Source organism: Cetorhinus maximus, unplaced genomic scaffold (genome assembly GCF_964194155.1).
Source record: "Cetorhinus maximus unplaced genomic scaffold, sCetMax3.hap1.1 HAP1_SCAFFOLD_550, whole genome shotgun sequence".
Classification (NCBI taxonomy): Eukaryota; Metazoa; Chordata; class Chondrichthyes; order Lamniformes; family Cetorhinidae; genus Cetorhinus; species Cetorhinus maximus.
In genome coordinates this window covers 55,521-80,996 of record NW_027596492.1, presented here as the reverse complement: position 1 = coordinate 80,996, position 25,476 = coordinate 55,521, and the positions used below count along the sequence as shown (strand labels likewise).

At 44.7% G+C, this 25,476-nt stretch overlaps 1 long non-coding RNA gene across 1 annotated transcript; it reads left to right on the top strand.

The window, feature by feature from the left end:
• Positions 1 to 542: 542 nt before the first annotated feature.
• LOC144674075 (uncharacterized) lies at positions 543 to 23,934 on the top strand. Its single transcript, XR_013574466.1, has 4 exons — positions 543 to 623; positions 10,988 to 11,097; positions 18,647 to 18,988; positions 23,665 to 23,934. It is a non-coding gene; the product is annotated as an uncharacterized LOC144674075 (long non-coding RNA).
• The last annotated feature ends 1,542 nt before the right edge of the window (positions 23,935 to 25,476 follow it).

Below are 25,476 nucleotides of genomic sequence, written 5' to 3'. Positions count from 1 at the left end.
GGTACCTGCACTACTCTCCTATTGGTTACTACAGATCATGTGATCTTCCTTACAAGTATTATTCTTAAAGGTACATTACACAATAAATTAAAGCATAATTACTATATTCCTCCCCTTCAATTCAGCTGTACATATAACATTTTTCAAGACAAAATAATATTTACACTGGGTAAGGAACTTACATTTTCAGTCTTTCAGGTGGCTTCCTGGTACGTGTGGAATGTCGCAGATCCACAACTTCAGATTCTTTGTCAGGTTATCTCCTTTCTGGAGTTGTATATATAAAATATATGTATAATATAAGTATATATAAAATAACATCCCAAATGTGACCCCTTTTCTCCCCATCACAAAATATTTTGATATTGATAAGTTCCCACTTTGAGCTACAATGTGTTTTCTATTTTGTGCCAATTTCCTGTCTCAGCTTGAATGTGAACAGCTCTGATCATGTCACAATCCAGAGCTGCAAAGAAAGTGGAAGTGCCCGTTCTGTGGTTTCACAAGAGAAAACGTCAATGAATTAATTGTGCTAAGGACTGAGAGTCTCAGTTTGCTGTCTATCTCTGTACTGGGAGCTTAGCTGCTCAGTCTCAGTGTTTCTGCAAGTCTCTTCCCACAAGGTAAGCAATCTAAATGTGATCATAATTCATTTCAATGGATTGATTTAAATGTGGTTTGAGTAATTGAACACATTGCTCAAAGATCTGCTACTTTCTGAATGTTTACTCTTTCAAATCATCTCTTCTGCTGCACCCTGTTCCTCATGAGACTAAACAAGGACATCAAGTGCCTGTTCATGTGGTTTCATCTTTTTCATAAAACTCCAAGGAGGTTTCTTACAACTGAATGACTGCCATCTGCCATTTTATACATTTTAATCTCTCCTGCTTGTTGCCTGGCCAATGTAATTTTTTGGCTAGAACTAGTCTTGGATTCTCTAGTTTGCCATGTGATGTTCTGGTTCTGCTTGAGGTTTTGATTGACTTCAAAGTTCTGTTGCCTGTTCAATTCTTTAACTAATCCATGATGTCCAATTGAATTGAAAATGTCTCGTAGGAAAAAGAGAAGCTAAAGTCACAAATGCAAAGTAACAGAACAGATGAATCATTATTGACAATCTTGATTGGTTATCTTTAACATCAATGTGTCAGCTACCCCTAATTTTAAGTCAGTTCCTCCAGTGAATATGATACAGGAAAAAGCAGAAACTCTAATTGACGTAAGGATCTGTCAACCTGTTACTTTCTAATTCAGCTTGGAAAGCACGGCAATGAAATCTTGCAGCTTCATGTTGTCAAAGTTTCCCTTTCTCAGCACAGTGCTTGTGATGTGACAATGCTCCTGTTCTTACAAACCACCCTCAGACCTACTGTGAGTAGCACCATATCAGATACATTATCCTTAAAGTATGCAGTATGGAAATATATAATCAGGAGGATTTGTCTCTTTAAAATGTTGGAAAATAATGTAATTGATGGGGTTGTCTCACAGTTCCTGACTCTGGTCACGTGACTAACCCGAAGCAGTAGATGATTATCTTCCTGTCACAGTTTTAGATGAACCACATTGGGGTCTTAGGCAGAATGTTGAAGGGTGTGGCTTTGGTTCATCTAAAACTGTGATACCAAGAAAACCATTTACTTCATTGTGCTGCTCACATGATCAAAGCCAGGGCAATTAGACAAACAAATGACAATTTTGTCCAGCATTTGCAGATCTGGAAATAAATAATCTAACTTGTGTTCCAGAGTTGGTTTGATATATTTCATTTGTAATTTCACATTTAAAAATCACTTGTCACACATTTCAGTTGAAATGTTCAAAATATGAAATGTTGGTCTGGACTCGTTTGGGGCCCTTTCTGATCAGAGTCAGAAGATTGTGAATCCGACTCCAGGGGTCTGGATATCTAATCTCAACTGATTCTTCAGTCCATTCTGATGAAAGGTCATCTTGACCTCAAACGTAAACTCTCTTTCTCTCCACAGATGCTGCCTGACCTGCTGAGAATGTCCAGTAGTTCTTGTTTTCATTTCAGATTTCCAGCAGCCACAGTATTTTGTGTTTGTGTATTTGATTTTTCATTTTTTTTGGAGGTGTCATCATTTGAATAAGATGTTAATCTGATGCACTGTAGCTGCATGCTTCACAGAAGGCCAGGTTAGTGTGAGGCTAGTCCCATTCAAAGTTATTTGGCACTTCTTAAACGGGAGGTGTATTCTAACTGCTGCAGGTGCTGGACTTGGATGGGAGAGACATTTTTCAGCAAGAAGAAACCAAAGGATTGGGACAGTAAGGTGGGGAGTGGACTCCTGGGTTCTCAGATACAGCGCTAGAGGCCTTAATGCAGGAGGTGGCATGGGGGGTTAAGAAGCCTTCCCAATCAGCACTTAGATGGCAATTGGAGGAGATAGCTTCAGAGGTCAATACCAGGTTTCTGGCCCTGAGGATCTGGACACAGTGGCAGAAAAGGTTCAATGGCCTCACACAAGTGTCATAGAGTCATAGAGGCATAGAGGCCTACAGATGGCCCTGAGGCCCATCGAGTCCGCGCCGGCCAAACAAGTACCTAACCATTCTAATCCCATTTTCCAGCACTAGACCTTGTATACCATTGCATCGTAAGCGCATATCCAAATACTCCTTAAATGTTCTGAGGGTATCTGACTCTACCACCCTTTCAGGCAGAGGGTTCCGCATCTATGCCACTCATAATTTTATAAACCTCAATCATGTCCCCTCTCAATCTCCTCTGCTCCAGGGAAAATAACCCCAGGCTGTCCAATCTCTCATAACTAAAACCCTCCAGCCCAGGCAACATCCTGGTAAATCTCCACTGCACTCTCTCTAGTGCAAGCACACACTTCCCATAATGCGGATTCCAGAATTGCATGTAATACTCTAGCTGTGGCCTAACCAGCATTTTATACAGTTCCAGCATAACCTCTCTGCTCTTATATTTTATGCCTTGGCTAATAAAGGTAAGTATCCCATATGCCTCCTTAACTGCCTTATCTACCTGTCCCGCTACCTTAGGGGATCGGTGGACATGCACACCAAGGTCCCTCTGATCCTCGGTACTTCCCAGGGTCCTACCATTCAGCGGGTATTACCGTGCCTTGTTTGTCCTGCCCAAGTGCATCACCTCACACTTATCTGGATTAAATTCCATATGCCACTGATCAGCCCATCTGGCCAGACCCTCTATATCCTCCTGTAATCTAAGGCTATCCTCCACACTATTTACCCCCCTCCAATTTTTGTATCATCCATGAACTTACTGATCAACCCTCCTACATTCAAGTCTAAATCGTTTACATAGGCCACACACAGCAGGACACCCAACACCAATCCCTGTGAAACCCCACTGGACACAGGCATCCAGTCACAAAAACACCCCTCGACCATCAATCTCTGCTTCCTGCCACTCAGCCAACTCTGGATCCAATTTGCCAAACTGCCTTGATCCCATGGGCTCTTATCTTCATTATCAGTATCCCATGCGGGACCTTATCAAAAGCCTTGCTGAAGACTAAGTAGACTACGTCAAATGCATTGTCCGCATCTACACAACTGGTCTCCTCTTCAAAAAATTCAATCAACTTGATCAGACATGACCTCCACTTAACAAAACCATGCTGACTGTCTTTGATTAATCCCTGCCTCTCCACTTGTAGATTAATTCTGTCCCTCAGAATTGCTTCCAATAGTTTCACCACCACTGAGGTTAGACTGACTGGACTGTAATTCCCTGGTTTATCCCTTTCTCCCTTCTTGAATAACGGTACCACATTGGCTGCCGTCCAGTTCTGTGGCACCTCTCCTGTGGCTAGAGATGTATTGAAAATTATTGCCAGTGCCCCTGCTATCTCCTCCCTTGCCTCACTCAGCAGCCTGGGGTACATTTCATCCAGGCTTGGAGATTTAACTACTTTTAAGCCTGCCAGACAACCTAGAACCTCTTCCCTTTCTATGCTAATTTCTTTAATTATATCACAATCCAAATGCTTGATTTCCATACCCATGTTGTCCCTCTCACTTGTGAACACTGACACAAAGTTCATTCCGAACCCTACCTACTCTTCGGGCTCCACACACAAATTACCACTCTGGTCCTTAATAGGCCCGACTCTTACCCTAGTTATCCTCTTTCTCTTAATCTACTTGTTAAATAACTTTGGATTTTCTTTTATGTTACCAGCCAGTGTTTTTTTCTTGTCCCCATTTTGCTCTCCTATTTTCCTTTTCAATTTCCCCCCTACACATTCTCTACTCCTCGAGGGTTTCCATTGCTTTGAGCTCTCAGTATCTGCCATAAGCCTCCCTTTTTCTCTTTATCCAATCCTGTATATCCCTCAACATCCAGGGTTCCCTGGATTTGTTGGTCCCACCCTTTGTCTTTACTAGAATATGTTGGACCCTGTGCTCTCCCTATTTCCATCTTGAATGAGTCCCTCTGCTCTGATGCAGATTTACCTAAAAGTAGCTGCTCCCAATCAAATCTGGCCAAATCATATCTGATCTTATTAAAATTGGCCTTCTCCCAATTTAGAACTCTGATTTCTGGCCCATTCTTATCCTTTTTCATAACAACGTTGAATCTAATGGAGTTATGATCACTCTCTGCAAAATGCTCCCCCACTGCTACCTCTACCACTTAACCGGCTTCATTTCCTAAAGTTAAGTCCAAGACCTCTCTTGTAGGACCATCTACGTACTGGCTTAAAAAGCTCTCCTGGATACATTTTAAGAATTCCACTCCGTCTAAACCTATCACACTATGGCTAACCTAGTTAATGTTGGGAAGTTGAAATCCCCCACTATTACTACACTATTCCTTTTACACTTCTAAGTGGTGGAGGTCATTGAATGCATCTTTCAATGCTATTGCCTCCATCTGCATCACCATCCTCACACATTAATCAATGAACCACACCCCTACCTCTCGCTTCTAGTAATCAGGGATCATGACTAACATTCAAATGCTCTGCATCTCCTCTAAACTACAGACTCCCAGCTATTCAGCTGTGGAAGACAAACACATGGCAACACACTCACTGACTCTCTTCTCTCTCCTTTGCAGTACATAAGGTAACACCTAACAGTAGGGAGTGGCAGAGAACTGATGGGGACAGGCTCAATTGCATGTCCTCACCACCTAGTGCTCAATACTATGGGCATGACCAATTGGCTATGCCAACTGTCATTGCTGAAACCATCGAGGATGACAGACTTTTCCTGCCTTATGTATCTTCTGAAAGACCACATTACCCTCATCTTACAATTTGGTACGATGTAGGAACTGGAGGTTGTGTAACCATACATTTCATGCTTTGTAACCAAACCCTTTTCATTCACCCCAAATCTCCCCATGTGACTTTATTCTTTCAGACACACGAGAATACTTGGCCAGTCAGTAGCGAATGAAGAAAATGGCTGAGATAAAACTCTGATGAAAATGGACCACCACTTGATCTGACACATTAAGGCACCGGCTCAGATACAGGAAGAATAAAAACATGAGTGGGTGTTATAGAGGTGAGATCTGCATGTGGTGAGTCAGGCCAGTGTCCCAGCTTCCTGGAGAATGAAGTTACAAATGTGTGCTCCTGCAGAGGGCTCAGATGTGGACTGTGATGTGGTGGCACATAGAAAAATGCTGGTGGGCATGTCGACCAAAATGTTTGGTGCATTGGCGGGCCTGCCACAGATCTATTGTCACTGTCAAGGACCATGGAGCAGGGGTTTTTCTGGAGCTTGGAAATGAGAGCGGGAAATAGTGGCCAACACCATTAGAATATTTGTGAACCCAGCAATGATGCAGCGTTTGATGATCAATGTCTCAGCTTCCATTGTGGCACAACCTGAAGCCAATCATTGTCTCAGTGTTGACGTGGAAGCTCAGGCTGATCTCATGAGATCTCTGTTTGTTTCCGTGTAATTCAGCTTTTTGACTTCCAGGCTCAGGCAGCTGCCATCGTGGCTGAGGATGCCAGTGTTCAAAGGGATTCCCAGTTTCAGACAGCACTCCAGTAATCTGTCCTCAAACAGACGACTCGGATTGATGTGGCAGCTTGGAGATGGCGGGAATGGCTGACTGGTGCCACCACACGGGACACAGACTTCCACCAAAACAGCAAAAGAAAATCAAAAACTCTCTCCCTGGATGTTCCATGGTGAACCATTTAAATAATGCTGATTGAGGGTCTCTCATTGCAGCTGAGCCCAAGTTCAGGTGCATTGTTAAGAGCGGTGGTAAGAGGACGTGTGAGGTCCAAAATGGCAGGTCATCTATCCAATCAGTGTTAAATGCTGACTGACAATGTGATCTGCCCATTCTGCATTCTCATGATGCACACACAGGACAACTGAACGAGTGCATTTCAAAAGATGGCAATCGGCACGGACCACCTCAGAAGTCATTGGAAGCAGAAACAGCGCCATTTTATTCTTCTCCAGCTCCAGTAGTGCTGAAACCATCAAACTACAGAGCCAGACCGCGTGGCTCGAGATCTGAGGAACAAACGGTGTTTCTCTGTGCACAGGCAGAAGCACCATCATTTTTCATATATAATTCACACCTAGTATGGAGGTCATAGATTTTGGAAGTGCTGTGATACAGCCTTGTTGTGCTGTGCAGCGCATCCTGTAGATTGAACACACTGCAGCAATGGTATGCTAATGGTGGAAAAAGTGAATGTTTAAGGCATTGGATGGGTTTCCAATCAAGCAGATTAATTTGTCTGGGATAGTCAAGCTTCTTGTTCAGTTGCGGATGTACTTACCTTGGCAGGTGGAGAATATTCCATCACACTTCTGACTTTGGCCTTGTAGAAGGTGGGGAGAGTATTGGGGAAGCACTTGCCACAATGTACCCTGCCTTTCACCTTCACCAAAAGCCACAACATTTACATAACAAAAACAGAATTACCTGGAAAAACTCAGCAGGTCTGGCAGCATCGGTGGAGATGAAATCAGTTAACGTTTCGAGTCTTCATGACCCTTCGGCAGACGGAGTATAGTTAGGAGAAAGGTGAAATATAAGCTGGTCTAAGGTGGGGGGGCGGGGGGGGAGAGAGAAGTTGAGGGTGGGGGTGATTGTGGAGATAAGCAAGCAGTGATAGGAGCAGATAATCAAAAGATGTCACAGACAAAAGGATCAAAGAGGTGTTGAAGGTGGTGATATTGTCTAAGAAACGTGCTAATTAAGAATGGAAGTCAGGATACTCAAGGTACAGCTCTAGTGGGGGTGGGGTGGACAGACTAACAAAGTTTTAGTTTTAGATTTAAAAATAATGGAAATAGGTGGGAAAAAAAGAATCTATATAAATTATTGAAAAAAAGGGAGGGGGGAGAAACGGGGTGGGGATGGGGGGAGGGGCAGTTTAAGATCTAAAGTTGTTGAACTCAATATTCAGCCCGGAAGGCTGTAAGGTGCCAAGTCGGAAGATGAGGTGCTGTTCCTGCAGTTTGCATTGGGCTTCACTTGGTACAATGGAGTTACTGTTCAATGGTGATCCCCAGGCTATTGATGATGGGTGATTCAGCGATGATAATGCCGTGGAAGTTTTTTTATTATATTGATATTATCAATAAGCTTTGCATGAGTGCATAAATATTAATTGCTGTCAAATAGTACTCTCATTTGCATAAAATTCATATTTTTTTGATCAATATCATTTAAATAGTTTTGCTGGAGAGATCTTTTGTAAATGTATTTTTTGTCTATTCTTCCTATAATTGGTAATTACATTTCTCTTTTTAATTCCTAATTCAATTACTTTATTTTTAGTTTAAAAGTCTAAGGGCTGGATGCTACAGGGCATCATGGTTCCCACATCCCCATCTTAAAAGTCACTGGGGTTTCTGCCCATCACACTGGCAGCAGTGTTTATTGCCTTAAGGCGAGACTTTTGTCCCTATTGTGGGAGGAAATTCTGACTTAGAGAGCTGTCAGCCAATCAGATGGCCAGCAGTCTCTAGTCACAGCAATGGCAGATGGAAGCAGCAGTCTCTTGGTACTCTCAGAATAGAGAAGTGGGGAATTAAGATAAGTTGAGGGTATCACCAGGACCAGGCTGACAGACCCAGGTGAGGATGTTGATGGGAATGGGGCCAGGTTGGAGAGGCCAGTAGGGAGTGGGACCATTGTGGTTGAGGGGCCTGACACTGATAAGCACCAGATGCCCACCAATGAGGTCAGTCCCTTGCCCGGCAGCAGTCCATGGAGCTAAAGCAGCTGGGCTTCCCACATGGCATTGGCCTCCCCCTGCCACAGGTGAAATGGCAATATGTACATGATGAGGCCCTTATGAATGCGCCGCTAAAGGTACTCATTGGTTGTTTTGGTTTTGATTTTCCAGACAGGTTTCTCATTAGAAACATCAAACTTTATTTACAGGCTGAAGCAGCAGTTACATGCTTCCAACAAGCTCCACAACTAGAAGAAGAACTCCCACTCTAACATTCTCCACATTAAGAGCTGATTCGTTACGTGTCACATGATACTATACAGCACAATAAGTCTTCAAGCTACAGTTACCATGTTTCTTAATGCTACAATTGCTACATTCCTCTCCCTTTAAATTTTTTGTACAGTTTGTATTTACAAGATTATCTACCTTCATGACATTACAAATATATACAGAGGTCATTGAGTTATAAGTTCACTCTCTCAGTTGGCTTCCTGATCCTGGTGGAATCTCATAGCTCCATGAATTTCAATCTCTTATAGGATCCACATTATCTGGAAACTCAGCAATGTCAGGTACCTCTTTAGCCACAGGCAGTTCAGTGTTATCTCCTCCGACAGAAACATCTGGTATGTCTTTCCTTGGTTGAACAATTTCAACAGGGAGCACGATTTCCATAATGGAACATCATTTTTTTGCTGTTTTCTCCCTTCTTCTCAAATGATCCACATGTTTGCAGGTGATACGGCCACTTCTACATGGTACGAGCAAAACTATTACACCAATGTCCTGGCAGTATCCAGTGATATAAGACTCCCAGGGCTTCCTGTGCGCCCTCCTCAATTACCAAGGCTTCCCTTGAGCCCTCCTCAATTACCAGGAATTCCCCTGAGCTCTCTCCAATTACCAGGACTTCCCCTGAGCCCTCTCCAATTACCAGGGCTTCCCCTGAGCCCTCTCCAATGACCAGGACTTCCCCTGAGCCCTCTCCAATGACCAAGACTTTCCCTGAACCCTCTCCAATTACCAGGGCTTCTCCTGAGCCCTCTCCAATTACCAGGGCTTCTCCTGAGCCCTCTTCGAGTTTCTGCTGCTGTTTCCATTCAATTGTTTAAAATAGTCTTCACTCCTTCATGTTGCTGATGGTTACACATTATTTTTGCATTTGATTTTGAAGGAAAATCAACTGTTCTTTCAAATGTTTATTTTCTGGTTGCCTCCCTCTGGGTCCTCCTGTTGCCATTGGCAGGGTTGCCCTGTCTCTGGGTTTGCTTTGGCAGAATTGCCTTCTCTTTAGAGTTTCTTGTCTTTCGCAGAGTTGCCTCATCTCTGGGGTCTCTTGTTGCCAATGGACCTGTACAGAGAGTTTCCCTCTCTCTGGGGCCTCTTCTAATTAGCTGTCCATAGTAACCTTTTTTGTATTTGTCACTTTAAATGCATTGCTGCTTTAAGAGCAGTCATTGATTTTTTTTACCAGGGCTGTCTCTGCAGTTGTTGACTTTTCTGGGCTGTTTTTGAGTTTCCTGCACTTTTTGTGATTTGACACCAGCAAATGTGGCTGTTTTTTTTTTTACTAACTCCGCAGGTTCATTTGATGTTGGGCATCCCTCACTTCGGGACACCCAGCGGCCTCGTGGTCCATTCAGGGCCATTTAAAAAAACAATTAAAGCTGTTGCATTGATTTCTATTCTGATTGCCCTTTTCTAAAACTTGCAACCTGTCAACTCTGCAGCAAGCTTTTTTTTATTTTTAACGCTGCATCCTTTTTTTTTACTGTGCACTGCAGGTTGTTTTTAAACCTTTCTTTACTTGCAGCTGTGTGCCAGCTTCTCTAACCTACTCAGCCAGCAGGGCTGCCACCTATTTTATGATTTATGTACAGATTCTCTTTTGTTTTTATTTTTTGCCTCTGCAGCTGCCGTTTTCTTTAAAATGTTCGGAGTGCTCCGCAAGTTTTCTCAGCCATTTGGCTCGGGGCCTGTTTTTTTTCTTTAACTTAAAATGACAGAGCTTCTGTTTCTTCTATTTGAACTCGGTGGCATACTGGGTGAGTATATTTTACTTTTCATCTATTTAAACAAGACTCTCACAGTTGCTAGGCGAGGGACAACACCAGACCTGATCCCTTCCTCATCGCCAATACTTTATGAACTAGCTTTTCCAGACAGGTTTTTCATTAGAAATATCAAACTTTATTTACAGGCTGCAGCAGCAGATATATGCTTCCATCAATCTTCACAGATGGAAGAATAACTCCGACTCTAAGATTCCCCGCACTTCGAGCTGATTTGTTCACACTGTCATGTGATACTAAATGGCACAATACGTCTTAAAGCTACAGCCGCTACATTCCTTAAAGCTACAATTACTACATTGGCCCACTGCCTCCACTGTTCCCCCATAAAATTTGAGACAGATTGCCAGTGGGTGGGGAGGCAGCGGGCAGGACACCCATTGGATTTTATGAGCCCTCCGGCCTTCAAACCTGCCGGCAGAGGAGAGTATGTAGCTGTGGGATAAATGTGGATTATATATGGTCCGTCGTATGTTAGTATGTATAACTTTTATTACACTTATCAGAGGGAGAGGTGGTATCATGACGGAAGAATTTCATTGCACGTTTTATATTTCCCAATGAGAATGAGGAAATAATGTGTTAAGATGTTTTACTTCATTTCGTCATATATACAGTCTGAGTGATAAACATATGGAAGAAATGTGTCTCAGTTACACTTCATGTTTTTTTGGTGCGATATATCAATAACTGTATCTAAATGTATATTTCCCACAGGCAAAGAGACTGAATCTGTGAAATGAGTCTACGATTTTCCTGCAGCAAATTGCCAGCTGGTTCGATATTCATTTTCTTTGTGTTTCTACTTCCGCCTGTTTTCACACAAAGTAAGTGCCTTATTTCCATCAGTCACACTTATCTTACTTTACACTATCATAGTGTTTAATGAATTTACATATCTACTATTGTGAAAGGAAATAATGTCTTTATTATTATGTTCCTGCTCCTTTTAACAGGATAACAGGATGTGTAAGTTCACTTTTCCGATTCAAGCAATGGGACAATTTAATAAAATGAAAACTGTGAACATATTTCTCATTGCTCTTAACTCCGTTTCCTGACCTATCTCTGAATTTCCCTGTTCACCTCTACATATACTCTTGCATATAACAAACATCTATCATATAGCTTCCTGTCACATTTCAAACTATCACAATCACTCCGTGGAACTCTTTCTGGAATCCATATATTTGATATTTAAACATTCAATGGTCAACCGGTTACATATGTTACAGAATTCAGGTTTCCAATATGTAATAATATTTAAATGTGAATTTATGGTTCTAAAATGAGGAACAGTTGAAAGTACTTTATTGTTTGAGCCTATAGAACCTATTGTAGCGACGCAAAATGATGGAAATACTCAGGTCCGTCAGAACTGACGATAAGTCATTGACCTGAAAAGTTAAAACGAGTGAGATTTTAATTCAATGAAAGCTCATTCGCTAAAACAGAGTTAAAATTGGGCCCATTGCCTCTCTTTCTCTCTCCACAGATGCTGCCGGAGTTGCTGAGTGTTTCCAGCACATTGTATTTTTATCTCAGATTTCCAGCATCCGCAGCCATATTTGTTTTTTTTTACACGATACTGTTCAACTCAAATTCAATTTGAAAAAGTTTAATAATTTTACACAATTTGATTTTTCAACCAGAGCTATTGTGATTCTAGAATTTGTGATGTGAAAATGTAACCAAAATATTGGTTATAGTGAGGATTTTACTATTTCACTTTTACCCTTTAAAATAAAGGCTGGTGATGATTTGAAGGTGGAAATATATTCCAGTGAATGATGAACTATTGACTGAAAGATGGGACCAAAGCCACCAGGGGCCATTTGGAAATATTCAAGCGCATTAAGTACATTTTTCACCATCACAGCCATGGATGACACCTGCACTGATAAGACACAGCACCTGAAATACACTGCCAGTCAGATTCCTAGAGCTGGTTTATCCCCGTCACATTTCAGACACAGTGATGAGTGGACGCAGGAAACACCTGAACTCGTCCCAATTTGGGAAACCCCATTACAAGATAAACAGGATAGAGACCCACATAATTGTATCCTTCCCCAGTTTCTCTCCCATGAGCTCCTGTTCATCCTGATAATGTCCCCTGTAGACCAGGAGTCACAAGGAGTTCTGGAACCTTTATATTCTGTCTAAGGATTTAACCACGTCCCCTCTTTTTGTTTTGATTGTTTTTTGTATTCGTGTTGTATATTCAGCTAACTCTCATAATCAATACACTGAATATAATAGGATTGTTCTGTTTTTCTCTGTAATAATGATTGAAATGAAGACAATATTATTTGCTGATTATAAAAATATGACTCTTAAGTTAACACTATAATTATTACATCTGCCGCCATATGTACACACTCGACCTCTCCCTTCAGCAGCACACACTCACCCGATCTCAAAGCTCTCCTTGTCCCCAGTTCCACTTCATTCTTTGTCTCATCCAACGCCTGAACAAGAAATATTTTCTCTTCCTTTCAGGGGTTGAGGAATGCAAGTTCCAACAACTTCCTTTATTCTGCTACTAACGCCTGCTTTACTCTTTAATACTATTATTACCAAGGTCTTTGTCTTGTGTTCTGTGACATATTTGTCATTTAATCTCTCCAGACCTCTAACCTATTCCTGACCTTTTATTTTGCTTCACCTGCAACCCCCCCACATTTTCAACAGCATAAACCTCATCACATTTCTATCTGATCCCAGATCTGAAGAAGAGTCATATTAGACGCAAAGGGCACTAAGTGTGGCTCCGGATGGGAAAAAGGATGCTTTCCCTGCCAGCCACAATGATAGATTTTCAAACCGTATCGTAACATTCCCGGCATTCCCAGCCTCATTAATAATTCAATCCTGGCAAACACGCTGTGTTGGTGGTGGGGCAGCCTCTGAATCGCCTGCCCCGCCATCACCTGAGGCCTTCAGTAATCTGGGCAACATATTTAAAGACCTCCCCTGCAAAGAGCTAACACTCAAGGTATCGCTGCAGGAACTGAAGCCGGAAAGTCACCATCTGGGTGTGTAGGCACACCAGGGCCTGAACGCCCTCCCAAAGCGGGAGACTCAGCACCTCAGCAGCGGCCCAGTGCAGCCTTTTGCCCCAGAAGAATCCAACGAGCATTCTTTGGATTTTAGTGACAAAGTCCGGGGGAGGGGTCAAAGTGACTAGCCGGTACCACAACATGGCGGCAATCAGCTGGTTTATGACCAGAACCCGACCATGGTAAGACAGCACTCGGAGCAGTCCTGTCTAGCGCCGCAGGCGAGTGGTGACTTTGGCCTCCAGCTCCTGCCTGTTCACCGGCCAGGATTCCGCAGCAGCGCAGAGGTGGACCCCCAGGTAGATGAGGCTTGTCCTGCTCCAGGTGAAAAGACTGAGCTTCTCAGGTGCGGGATCCATCTGCCACTGACCAACCAGATTTCCAGAACACTTGTCCCAGTTGATCCTGGCAGAGGACACAGCAGAGTAGACCTCCTGGCACTCGTCCATCCTCCACAGGTCAGCTGGGTCAGTGAACATGAGGAGCACGTCATCCGTGTAAGCTGAGATGACCACCCCTATGCACGGCCCGCGCTGAACCAATCCCGACAACCTCCTCCACAAGAGGTGCAGGAAAGGCTCCAAACAGATAGAACACAATTGGCCACACAAGGAGCTGCCCTGACGCACTCCTCTCCCAAAGTGAAGGGGCGCCGTCAGGGACCCGTTAACCTTAACCGGACAGCCTGTGGCAGCGTACAGAAGTCGAGTCTGAGCGACATGATGCAGCCCAAACCCAAATGCTTGCAGAGTCCTGAATAAATATTCGTGATCCACCCTGTCGAACGCCTTCTCCTGGTCAAGAGAAAGGAAGGCACTCGACACACCAGTCCTCTGGGAAAAGTGGATAATATCCCGGACCAGACGGATGTTATCGAAGATGGTGCATCCCGGGACTGTGTAGAACTGGTCAGGGTGGATCATGTGGTCCAGCACGGTGACAAGGTGAAAAGACATTGCCTTGGTAAAGATTTTGTCATCCGTGCTGAGGAAGGAGACTGGGCGCCAGTTCTTCAGGTGGCGGAGATCCCGCCTCTTAGGCAGCAGGACAATCACAGCCCTGCGCCACAAGAGGGGCATCGGTTACTATACTCTCCCCCAGGACCCTCACAAAGCTATCAATGCCCAGGCACCGTTCAGGAACGATGGTAAATATCTGTAGATGCAGCTGGCTCTGGGCACTGTTAGCAAACCCAGGCGGGGCAAGGGAGGATAGAGTAGGGTACAGGTCTCCTTCCCCTCAAAGTTCAGTCTCTCACAGCCCTCCCTGCACGAATGTTGCATTCCTACCCCTGCAGACAGCCAGACAGACAAAATATAGTTCTTTTCTCCCACAGGCTCCCAGCTCTTGCAGCAAAAGTCCTCCCCCTCGAGCTGGAGTTGGGTCCTCTCCCCTTCATCTCTCCCCAAACTCCCACTCCCAGGCTCTTCAGGAAGTGCTAGACTAGCAGCAGCAGACTTTTTGGCAGCATCTTCTTGATCCAGTTGAAGACTACAAGGAAGTCCCACAGCAGCAGGAACAGCCTCAGGAAACCCCACAGGAGCAGGAACAGCCTCAGGAAACCCCACAGCACCAGGAACAGCCACAGGAAAACAGCAGCAGGAACAGCCACAGGAAAACAGCAGCAGGAACAGCCACAGGAAAACAGCAGCAGGAACAGCCTCAGGAAAACAGCACCAGGAACAGCCTCAGGAATACAGCAGCAGGAACAGCCTCAGGAAAACAGCAGCAGGAACAGCCTCAGGAAAACAGCAGCAGGAACAGCCACAGGAAAACAGCAGCAGGAACAGCCACAGGAAAACAGCAGCAGCAACAGCCACAGGTACACAGCAGCAGGAACAGCCACAGGAAAACAGCAGCAGGAACAGCCACAGGCAGCACCAAGCTCAACCACAGCAACAGCCACAGCTCAGCAGTAATGAGCTGCAGCTGAGACCAACCAGGAAGCATAGGCTGGGCACGGGTGTGAATCACTTGTACATAATGTTCACGATTGTAAATAAACTCCTAAGGATGTCTCCTGGCCAATGGCTCCTTGTTCTGATGAGCAGTGTCCGTGTCACTCTGATGTGAAATCTTGGTTCCTGCACAAGATAAAGGCAGGTGTCTCAGTCCAAGGCCTCTTCCCTGTGGTTATGCAACCTTCCCAGCACACTGATGGTGCCTTCACTGTCACTGGACACAATAGTCATGCCTGCACCTCAATGGGGCTTATCATTGCTGCCAGAATGTCCTGTGCCGGTGGCACAGAGTACCATCATTTTCTCTGTGTGCTCTCAGCACCTTTGAGGTGTGTCTGACCCACCATCTCATCAGCATCTGTGTCCGGTGACAGTGTGGTTCTGGAGGCTTCTGCTCATGAAGGATGCCATAGGAACAGGAGAAGTTAATGTCATCATCATCCTTCTGGAATGTAGGGACTATGGGCATCCACTGCATCTCCATGACAGGAGATTGTCACAGAGGGTATGTGCGCTGCCATCAGCCAGGCAGGAGTCAAATGTTCACAGATGCAAGGTGAGGATCTATGGAGCCCCTTCACGGCAAGTCGACAACATTCTCCATGAATCTAGCAGCTATGAGGACCTCCCGAACGTGCCTACCTCACCTGGACAACACGATAGCCTCATCGCTGACATCCTCCCCTTCGAGTACCTCATTACCCTCATCCCTGTTGACGTCCTCTTCAATGGAGAGAAAATCAACTCCTCCATCTTCTCCTCAGGCAGCTCCTCCCCAGGTTGCAGCGCCAGGTTGTGAAGGGCGCAGCAGTGATGACGATGCGTGAAATCCTCTGGGGATTATATATTGCAGAGTCCAGGCACCACAACCTCACTTTCAACATCCTGATGGTCTGCTCCAGCAAGGTGCAAGCTGCAGCATGAGCCTCAATATACCGTCGCTCTGCTGTATTCTGCGGCCGCCTTACGGGCGTCATCAGCCACGTCCTCTGTGGGTAGCTCTTGTCCCCCAAGGAGCCAACCCTGCAGCCTGTGGACCCTGGAAGATGTCAGGGGTCTGAGACCTGCTGAGAATATAGGTGTTGTGGAGACTCCCTGGCAATTGCCTGTAGACCTGTAGGATGCATTGGTGGTGGTTGCATACCAGCTGAACATTCCGCAAGTGGAAGTCCTTGCGGTTGACAAAGATGTCTGCTTGTTACCATGGAGACCTGAGTACCACATCAGTACAGTCAATGGCACCCTGCACCTGTGGGAAACCTGAGACCTGCACAAATCCCAGTGCTCTTTCATCCTGGCTTTCCTGATCTGGGGCTCATTGCACAAAGCTGTGTGCCTTCATGAATATAACATCCATGGCATGTTGCATCTTATGTGTTATGAGAGTTTCTGACTCAACCACCCTTACAGACACTGAGTTCCAGGCTCCCACCACCCTCTGGGGGAAAATGTTTCTCTTCAACTCCCCTCTTATCCTTCTACCTCTTGCGTTAAATCCCTGCCCCCAATCCATGCCTCCGGGATGCCATTGTATGTGGAGGCTTGTGAGATCCCACAGAGATCACCTGTGGACCCCAGAAAAGAGCCACTGGCTTAAAAATTGAGTGCTTCGGTCACTTTCTAGGCCACTGGCAGTGGATGTTCTCCATGTCTCCATGGCAACAAATCCTGCAGTCACTGGCAGATGTGACTTATCAGTTCCCTGGTCATGCGCAGTCTTCGGCGACAATGTTTCTCGCTCATCTACAGGAATGACAAGTGTCGTCTGTAGACCCTGGGTCTAGTTGGCTGCCAATCAGTGAGGCTCACTGTGGCTCATCAGCGCCATGCACAGGTGCCCCAGCTGCCTCTTCCTGAGGGTGCTGCTACCCACCCCCCTGCCCACCCAGGTGCCTCCATCGCTCTCTTCTCCTTCGTCCCTGCTCTCTGTGCACCACGAGGTATACAGATAGTTCACCAGACTCCATGTTCCTGCCAGATGAAAGAGGGAGAGACGCGTAGGTTAGCATGGGTGTAATAAGAACCTCTCTTGGTTAAGTCTAAAGGCCCCTTAATGCATGTGGGAGACTGCTGGCCACCACTTAGATGACCAGGGATCAGTGTACTGCATGGCTGCCCGAAACCCCACCTCCATCCACCCTACTCCACAGGACCAACAGGCGGCAGCTTTGCCCACTGGATTGCATGGTGTGCTCTCAGTTCGGGCGCAGGCATTCTCCTAACCTGCACTGCAAGGCTGCACTGTTAGCTTGAACCATGGGGGAGACTAGTCCAAAACTGAATGAAGACATTGCAAGGGGCTGTGAGCACCTCCACTAGTGACTGCGCCATGACTAGCTTTTGTAAGGAGACTGTATGACTTTCCCTGTCGTCCAGTTGTTCTGTAGTCCACTAAACCGCTCAACTATTTGCAGTTTGTTCCCGAGTGGTGAAAATTTCAGGAGCATTTGGTGGCACTTTCATGCCTCTGCATTGCTTCACTGGGAAGAGAAGCTAGAGACCCGACTCCAAACATGTCAATGTGGCTGCATCTGAACTGTCTCAGCTGTGGAGGAACGGTCACTTCATACAATGTTTCCCTAATGTGTGGCCATCTCCCTCCGCCTCTGCCCCGCTCCCTGCATGTACTTCTGCACCACCATCAGGCTGTGCTGCCTTCCCACCCTCCACCAACGGCAGAGCAGCACTTGCTCCAGAACCGCACAGTCAGCCAGTCGGGAAATAGCGAAATGCCTGTGCCCTCGCCTGAATGTGTGGCGCCTGTTTCTTAAGTTCAAACAGGCGACCCTGGCGAGCGCTGTGTAACGTTAGTGCACACTCGCCCCCGAGTTCCTCTGGAAATTCAGCTCACCAGGTGCACCGTCTTTTGCATGTTGCTGTGAAACACGTCGGCGTATAATCTCGCCGACATTCCCAGATGATCCAGCACGGGGGGATGATTCTAGTGGGCAGGGCTTATAATAATATGCAGATGTATGAAAATGACATTCCTGATGTGCGGCAGCAGGAAACGTGGTCACCCATTGACAGGTGGAGGGGACGATCGCAAAGCTGGTTTCACAACGGAGTGGAACCGAATTTTGGCCTTCTCGCCATATTGTTCACTCACGCCCACCATGACGCCCGACACCAACGGGGACGGCAAATTCCAGCCTAAATATTAAGTATTTATCTCTCTTCAAAAATGCTGCCAGACCTGCTGAATAATCCCAGCATTTTCTGTTTTAATTTCAAATTTTCAGCATCTGCAGTATTCTGCTTTTATTCAGAATTATTACAGACATTGGATTAAGAACTTGGATTAAGAATTTGAGATTTGCTTTTAAAATAATTACATTTCTTCTTTCTAACAGGTAACACAAATCATATTTATTTTTTGGATGAGGGAGGTGAGATCTCACTAAAAGGACCAGACAATCCTGGAGATGGTCCTGTTGTCTGGAAATGGAAACCACACTCAGGGCAAGAATTCCAACAGCTGGTTACTTTTCGGAGAGACGGATGGGGCAGGTGGAGTGCAGAATGGAGCAGACAATTTACAACCAACAAGTTGTTCCAGAGGATAATACAAGATCGGAATACCATTAATCTGAGAATTCACTATCCCAGAATTCAATTTGCTGGATTGTTCACCTTGATTCAGACACAGCCGAGAAATGAAATCCTGAAACATTATGAAATATTTGGGATCAAAGGTGAGTGGAACAAAATGTAGAAAAAAAGTTGATTCTCCATGAATCATTTCAGGTGTAATGATGAGAGAGTGCTGGGATCACATTGTTCAGGGTTTTTGGATTTTGGGTCAGGACGCCGACGTTTGGGTCAAATGGGGTTTACAATCCTGCCCCTGTATGGGCACAGTCACCCAGCAGTGATTTTCCTTGAAACAAAAACATAAAATGCTGGAAAAAACTCAGCAGGTCTAACAGCATCTGTGGAGTGGAAAACAAAACAGAGTTAATGTTTCCAATCCTTCTGACACTAAAAAAAGATTCATATGGACTCAAAACGTTTTTATTTCCTCTCCACAGAAGCTGTTAGACCTGCTGAGTTTTTCCAGCATTTTCTGTTTTTGTTTCAGATTTCTAGCATGCCCAGTATTTTGCTTTTATCCAAGTGATTTTCCTTGAATTGGTCAATTAGAGGCCAGAGGGCAGGTTAGCCTGCTATTTGAGGATGGTGGCCGGACTCTCGAAGCTGAGGGCCAATGGGAGGATCAGATATAACAGCAGCCTGCAGCTCCGGTAAGAGAGAGGGGTTGCATCCATCTTGAGGTGTTCCTTCTCCAAACTTCTTAAACTTTTATGTTAAAATTTTGTCCCAGCAATCGGATCATAATTGTGAAAGTGGAACCCTCTACAGTGTGGCCTATGGCTGCAGCTGTGGCCGTGCAAGTGGGGAGGACCTGAAAGCCAGTCATGAGTATTTGTCCCCCTGCTCAGCCACCGGGTGGTAGCCGGCAGGTAGCTGGCCTAGTTCCCCCAGGCCTCAGGAGGCCCACAGACCGACTGGAAAATTTCAGCCTGAATTAGCTGATTGTCCTTGATAGGCCTTTAACTCCTCCCACTGTGGGTAGCCTTCCTGACTCCCAAGCTGCCTCCATGAAAATGGCCCAAGGATGGGATGGTTCCGGGAAACAGGGCTGGAGGTGGGGGTGTGGCATGAAAATTAGCCCAGAAGCTTTATATTAGCCAGTGCGATGCACATCCCTTATTATAATCATCAGGGGAAAGATTCTGTTCATTGTTTCTATTGAAATGGTCAACCTGAGTAAAAGAATATTGACAATTTAACCAGAAACAACAAACTGAGGAATCCAACCCATAGACACTATTATGGTCTATAAACTGACAGACTGTCTGTAAGATGTACTGAATTCTGTTACCAAATAGCTCCCTTGTGCTAATAACTCTCATCATTGTGAGATAGAGGGAAAATCAGAGAATCAAAGGGCAGAATTTTCCCTGTCCCCAGGAGGTGGGAATGGAAGTGGTGTGCCCAGGATTTCACAGGGATCTGTGGCAGATTATCTCCCCGACCATGTCCTGCCATGGGGGAATTTTACTGATGGTGGGACCAGAATCGGGCAGGCTGCCCATCACAAGGAGGCAGGAACCCAATTGGAATATGTAAATTCCTATTAAACTCCATTTTTCCAGGCCATCAGCATTTTGCCATCAGCGGATCGACTCCCCGCCGTGTGGAGAGACCACCAGCTAAATGAAGACGGCTTCTCAGTGACAGCCTAGGGGGGAGGGATTTTAATATTAAAAAGGGGGTCACGGCCCAGTTGGCTCTGCTGACACTGCTGAGCTACCAGTCCTCTGACTGGGGAATTCATGCACATTGATCTTTGAAGTTGCTGGGACATATTGAGAGCAGTTCACAAAGCATATCCGACACTGGGATTCATTTATAGAGGTATTGGCCAGAACTTACATTCCCCAGTGGGCCATAACCTGGAGGTAACCCAGAAGATGTGCTCGGCAACCCCCTACCCACTCCCCCGTCCCCCCCCAACCATCTCCAGCTGTCCCCAGGCAACGACTACACAGGAGTTGCCCGGGAAGTTTAAGCTTCTATTGGACAAAAACCCTGCACCTGGAACCATCTGAAACTCCAATTTATATCGGAGAATTTGATTGGTTCCAAATATATAAGCAGAATTAAAGCCAGGATTAAAGCCAAGTCTAATCCTGGGTAAACATGGTACTGAACCCCTGAACACCCCACCTTCTGACTCCCCACCTCCCCTGCAATTGTAAGATCCCCCTCTCTGGTCCAGAAGTTCTTGCCTCTACTTTTGGTATCAATGGTACACAACAAGTGGGGATACTGTTTCACTCAATGTGAAACACCTTTATTAAATCTCTAAGCAATAGGACACACTCGCAATGATACTGGTTGCTTCGGAATCCCACGTGCTCGGGTCCATCTCATGTGGCCAGTCCTTCAACAGATCTCGCAGCGTGACTTTGGAATGTCTGACCAAGCCTCTCTACCGACTGCAGTAACAAGGTCCTTGAGGGCTGTGTCTTTATACACCTTCCTGACCCTGGGCCTTGGCATATAAATCAATACCTTAAATCAAATTGTCTGATTGGATTATTAATCCCAACCTGGCCATCCAGGACCACCTCTATGAGATCATATCCCACCCTCAACAGGGGCAGGGGGTATCTCCATGCCTACAACGGGTGTGATTACTGTAACCTGGGCCAGGAAGAAGGCCATTCACACTTTCCGAGTGGCCATCATCTAGTTCAGTTTCTGTAGGTGAAGTGTTTGTGACAAACCACCACCTCAGTGACCTGCCCTGATATGTCTCTGTCTGTTTAGTTGGAACTGTTTTTATTTTTAATGTTCAATATGAGCAACAGCGATGTCTTCGGTCAGAATTCTCCCTCCGTAGCTCCACCTTCTCCCACCATGATATAAACTCTGACATCAGGTCTCCACCATAACCAGTTTACATTCATTAATATGAAAGAAATGAAAGCAGTCACATGGTTAAAAATGATTAATAAAATACAATTAAATGATTAATTGGCATACACAACTCCCTCTCAACACCTCGACCACCCCTCCTGAACAGCCCCTCTCAACCAGCCGAAACTCCACCCACTGGGTGGTCCTACTGTAATGGTCTGGGCACGTTGAGTACAGGGGAGGACTGGAGCCTTCTCTGTGACAGATATTATGGGTAATACATTTCCAGCACATCCAGTGAGTTGCCAGCACCTGTCGATTCCATAAATACCATTCCAAACAATGTAAGTTTAGCTTGATGGGCCGAATAGCCTCCTTCTGTGTTCCAATCCCCATGGAGACAAACAAAGTGAAAGAATCGAACTTCCCAAATGATCTTAAATGCAAGAAACCAAAAGACAAATTTTCACCTTTTCAAAACTTTGATTGTAAAATCAAACCAAAATCTGCATCAATTAGTCATGAATGAAGAGACAAGCTGTATTCATTATGCATTTTAAATTTCACTGTAAATAGCCAATAAAACAAGGATACATTGCAAACATGTTCTGGCAGTTCCCCCCGAATGTTTGGCACCATGTGCAGAATCCATAGTCCCTCATAATTCTGGTTTCCTCAAGTAGAGTTTAACTCCTTTCCCTCACGCGGGGTTTAATCATCACGTAGCCTCTGACAATAGCCTTACTCCATCCGAGTTCCATGGATACAGTTATCACCAAAAAGGCACATTTCAGCTCATGACAGTCCTGATGGCGTAAATTCCCCAGAGTCACCTTCACCCGGCCACTCACACACCCCAGGAAATGATACGGCCAGCTCTGGTAAAACTTGAGACAATGGGAGTATCTCTATTTCACTACACAGACTGCCAAAATCCAGACTTCAGTTTTTCTTTTTATTTTAGCTACAGTAATTCCTCACTAAAGTTAGGTAGGAAACAAAACTTCTTTGCCAAATCAAAATAGAGGGGAGTTCTTTCTGAGACAGCCTCACTTCTCCTCAGCAACTCAAGTTTGTGCAATCAGAATTCATGCTCCATTTGAAGCTTTTTCCTCTTGCTTCCTCTTTCCCTTCTTGTATGTCACCTCTTTCTGTATCTCTTTGACCATCTTTTTCCTCCCTTGCTGATTTCTCCCTCTCTCAGTCAATCTTTCTTAGTTCTATTCCTTTTTCAATTCTAGTCAGTTGTACTCAAACTTTAAAGGAAACAATCCTTCCTTGGGCCCCAGGTACCTAACCAATTCTTCAAGGATCCTGCCCCTGTTAGCTCCTGATCTTATGTTCATTCCCATGTGCTCTGCTACAGCCTTGAAATGGTCTTTTCTCAAGTGTTTTAAGTCTCTGACAGTTAGATCCACCCATTCTACAAAGGCTTGAGCCTCAAAGGTTAATTTTCCAATAGAATATAGCACAAGCAAATGTGAAGTCTTGTTTGTTTAAATGCTGGAAAGTTCCAGTGAAGCCCTTTTACAGTCACTGGGTATAATGCCCAACTTGAGACTAATTTTGTTACAATCCCGGTGGGGAACCAAAACAACCAAATTTATCAAATGCCTTTCAAAGAAGAAACTACCGACAAGATTTCACTTTTTATAACTTTAACACAAAACAGAATCAACATAAATTAAATATGAATCTGTATCATAATAATCACTCTGTGACTCCAGGAATGGTAATTGTGCTGGTGGATGTGGACCGAGAATTGTCATCCCCACTGTGTTGTTCTACTGGTAAGATGCACTTGTGTTTAAACTGGCCAGACCCTTTAATGCAGGAAGGTACAAGTGCTGATGATGAGCACATCCCAAGATCAGTTCGAACCTAATCATTGGATTGTAAATGCCACTAATTACATTAAATCATATTGATCTGTCTTTCACAGCTGAAGCAAGTCGACAGTGGCCTCTGGTGGGCAGTGACATCACTCTCAGTTGTACCATCTCCAGACTCTCAGATACAGTCAGTCTTCACTGGAAACAGAGAGACTCATCTCAGCAGAACAGGAGGAAAACTGATCAGATCCGACTAAATAATACAGCCTATCTGATAGTCAAACATGTTACAGTAGAGGATGGGAAGTTATATGAGTGTGAAGTGAAGGAAAATGGATCCAATGTTATCACAGGAAATGCAGATATTTCTGTGACCCAATGTAAGTGCAATTTCCTCACAGTGGATATTCGGATTTACTAACATAAAAGTGGGACAGAGAAGTGTAGTCATACATGTGAATCATGAGCACCTCATACTACAGTCACAATGTATACATATCAACATTGAACAAAAAACTGAGCTCTCTCCTCTCAATACCACTTCTAGTCAAGTGCTGCTGCTACTTAGTGATTCCAGTTGGTGCAGACTGTAGATTTCAAATAAGCATTGAGTTGGGAACAGGACTAAGGAATGAGGGAAGGACAGGGAATCAATGACAATGAACGGGAGAGGGAAGGATGAAAGTGATAGGAATGTAGAGTAGTAATGGTGGACAGAGGGAATGGCAGGGACAGGGAGTGGAGCTCTGGGAGTGGACGAGAGGAAAAGATGCGAGTGACAGTGAACAGAGGACCAGAGCTTGTATTCACACAATGTAAAGAAACAATCCAGGTAACTGAATGGGGAAGCAGTGACCAGCTATAGACAGAAAAGTGGAGTTTTGGGAACGAGGACACAACTGATATTTGCTTTTCTTGTCTCTCACCTTATTGAGACTGGAATTGTCAAATTAAGTGAGGCAATTCAACAGCGGAAGGTATAAAATCTGAAAGCAGCATGTGTTTAATAAATGGTGATGCACTATTTAATAAAACCAGCAAATGCTTTCAGTCACAGAGCGACTTGAAGAGAGAAAAGATATTCTTCACTAAAGAGGGAGGAAGTGGATCTCAGAATGAGTGAGTTTGTTCAGAAAGGCGAGGGAAAGCTTAGAGAAAGAGAGAGGCTTTCAATCCGTGCGAAGACAAAGGAAGAGGTGGAGAGGGTCAAGGAGGGAGAACTGGAAGTTAGGCTGAAGGGAACAGAAGATTTTGATACCAATTGTGGAATAGTGGAAGAGGACAATGAGAGAACGACAGGGAATGTGAAGGAGATCATCCTGCAGGAAATTGCAGAGTTAAATTGGGATGAGGCTGTGGAGTGATTTGTTGATGATGTTGAAGACTTCAGATTTAATGCATTGAGGGACAGGGAGACAGTGTCTGTTAGTGAGGATGGTCGAGGAGGATTTAATGTGGGATAGAATATGGACAGATAGCATGTGCAAAGTCGTCTTTGTGAGATGTTAATGGTGCTGCTAATTTATTATTCCCCATTCATGATTGCTCCCTGGACAATAAGTAAAGGCTTCCCAACCTTCCAATTTTGCCAGCTGGCAAGTGTATTGCACAAGCAAATAAATTGACTTTGGGTTAGTCTGGTTGAGGAAATTTGAAAGATGCAGTTGCAATGTACAAAAAAAAAATCATGCAGCAATTTAATGGGTATAAGTCCTGTACAAGATATTAAGTTTAACAGGAGACAGATGTTCTCTGTGAAGAAACCAACACATTGACAGCAACTCAAGCAGCAGCAACTGGATTGTGTTAAAGTGGGTCAGGGGCATGGAGCAGGTATCTGCCCATTTCATATTAATGAGCGGAGAACTAGAGGCAGAATTTTGTCATGATATTCTGCATCATGCTATTTCTGAATAATTATT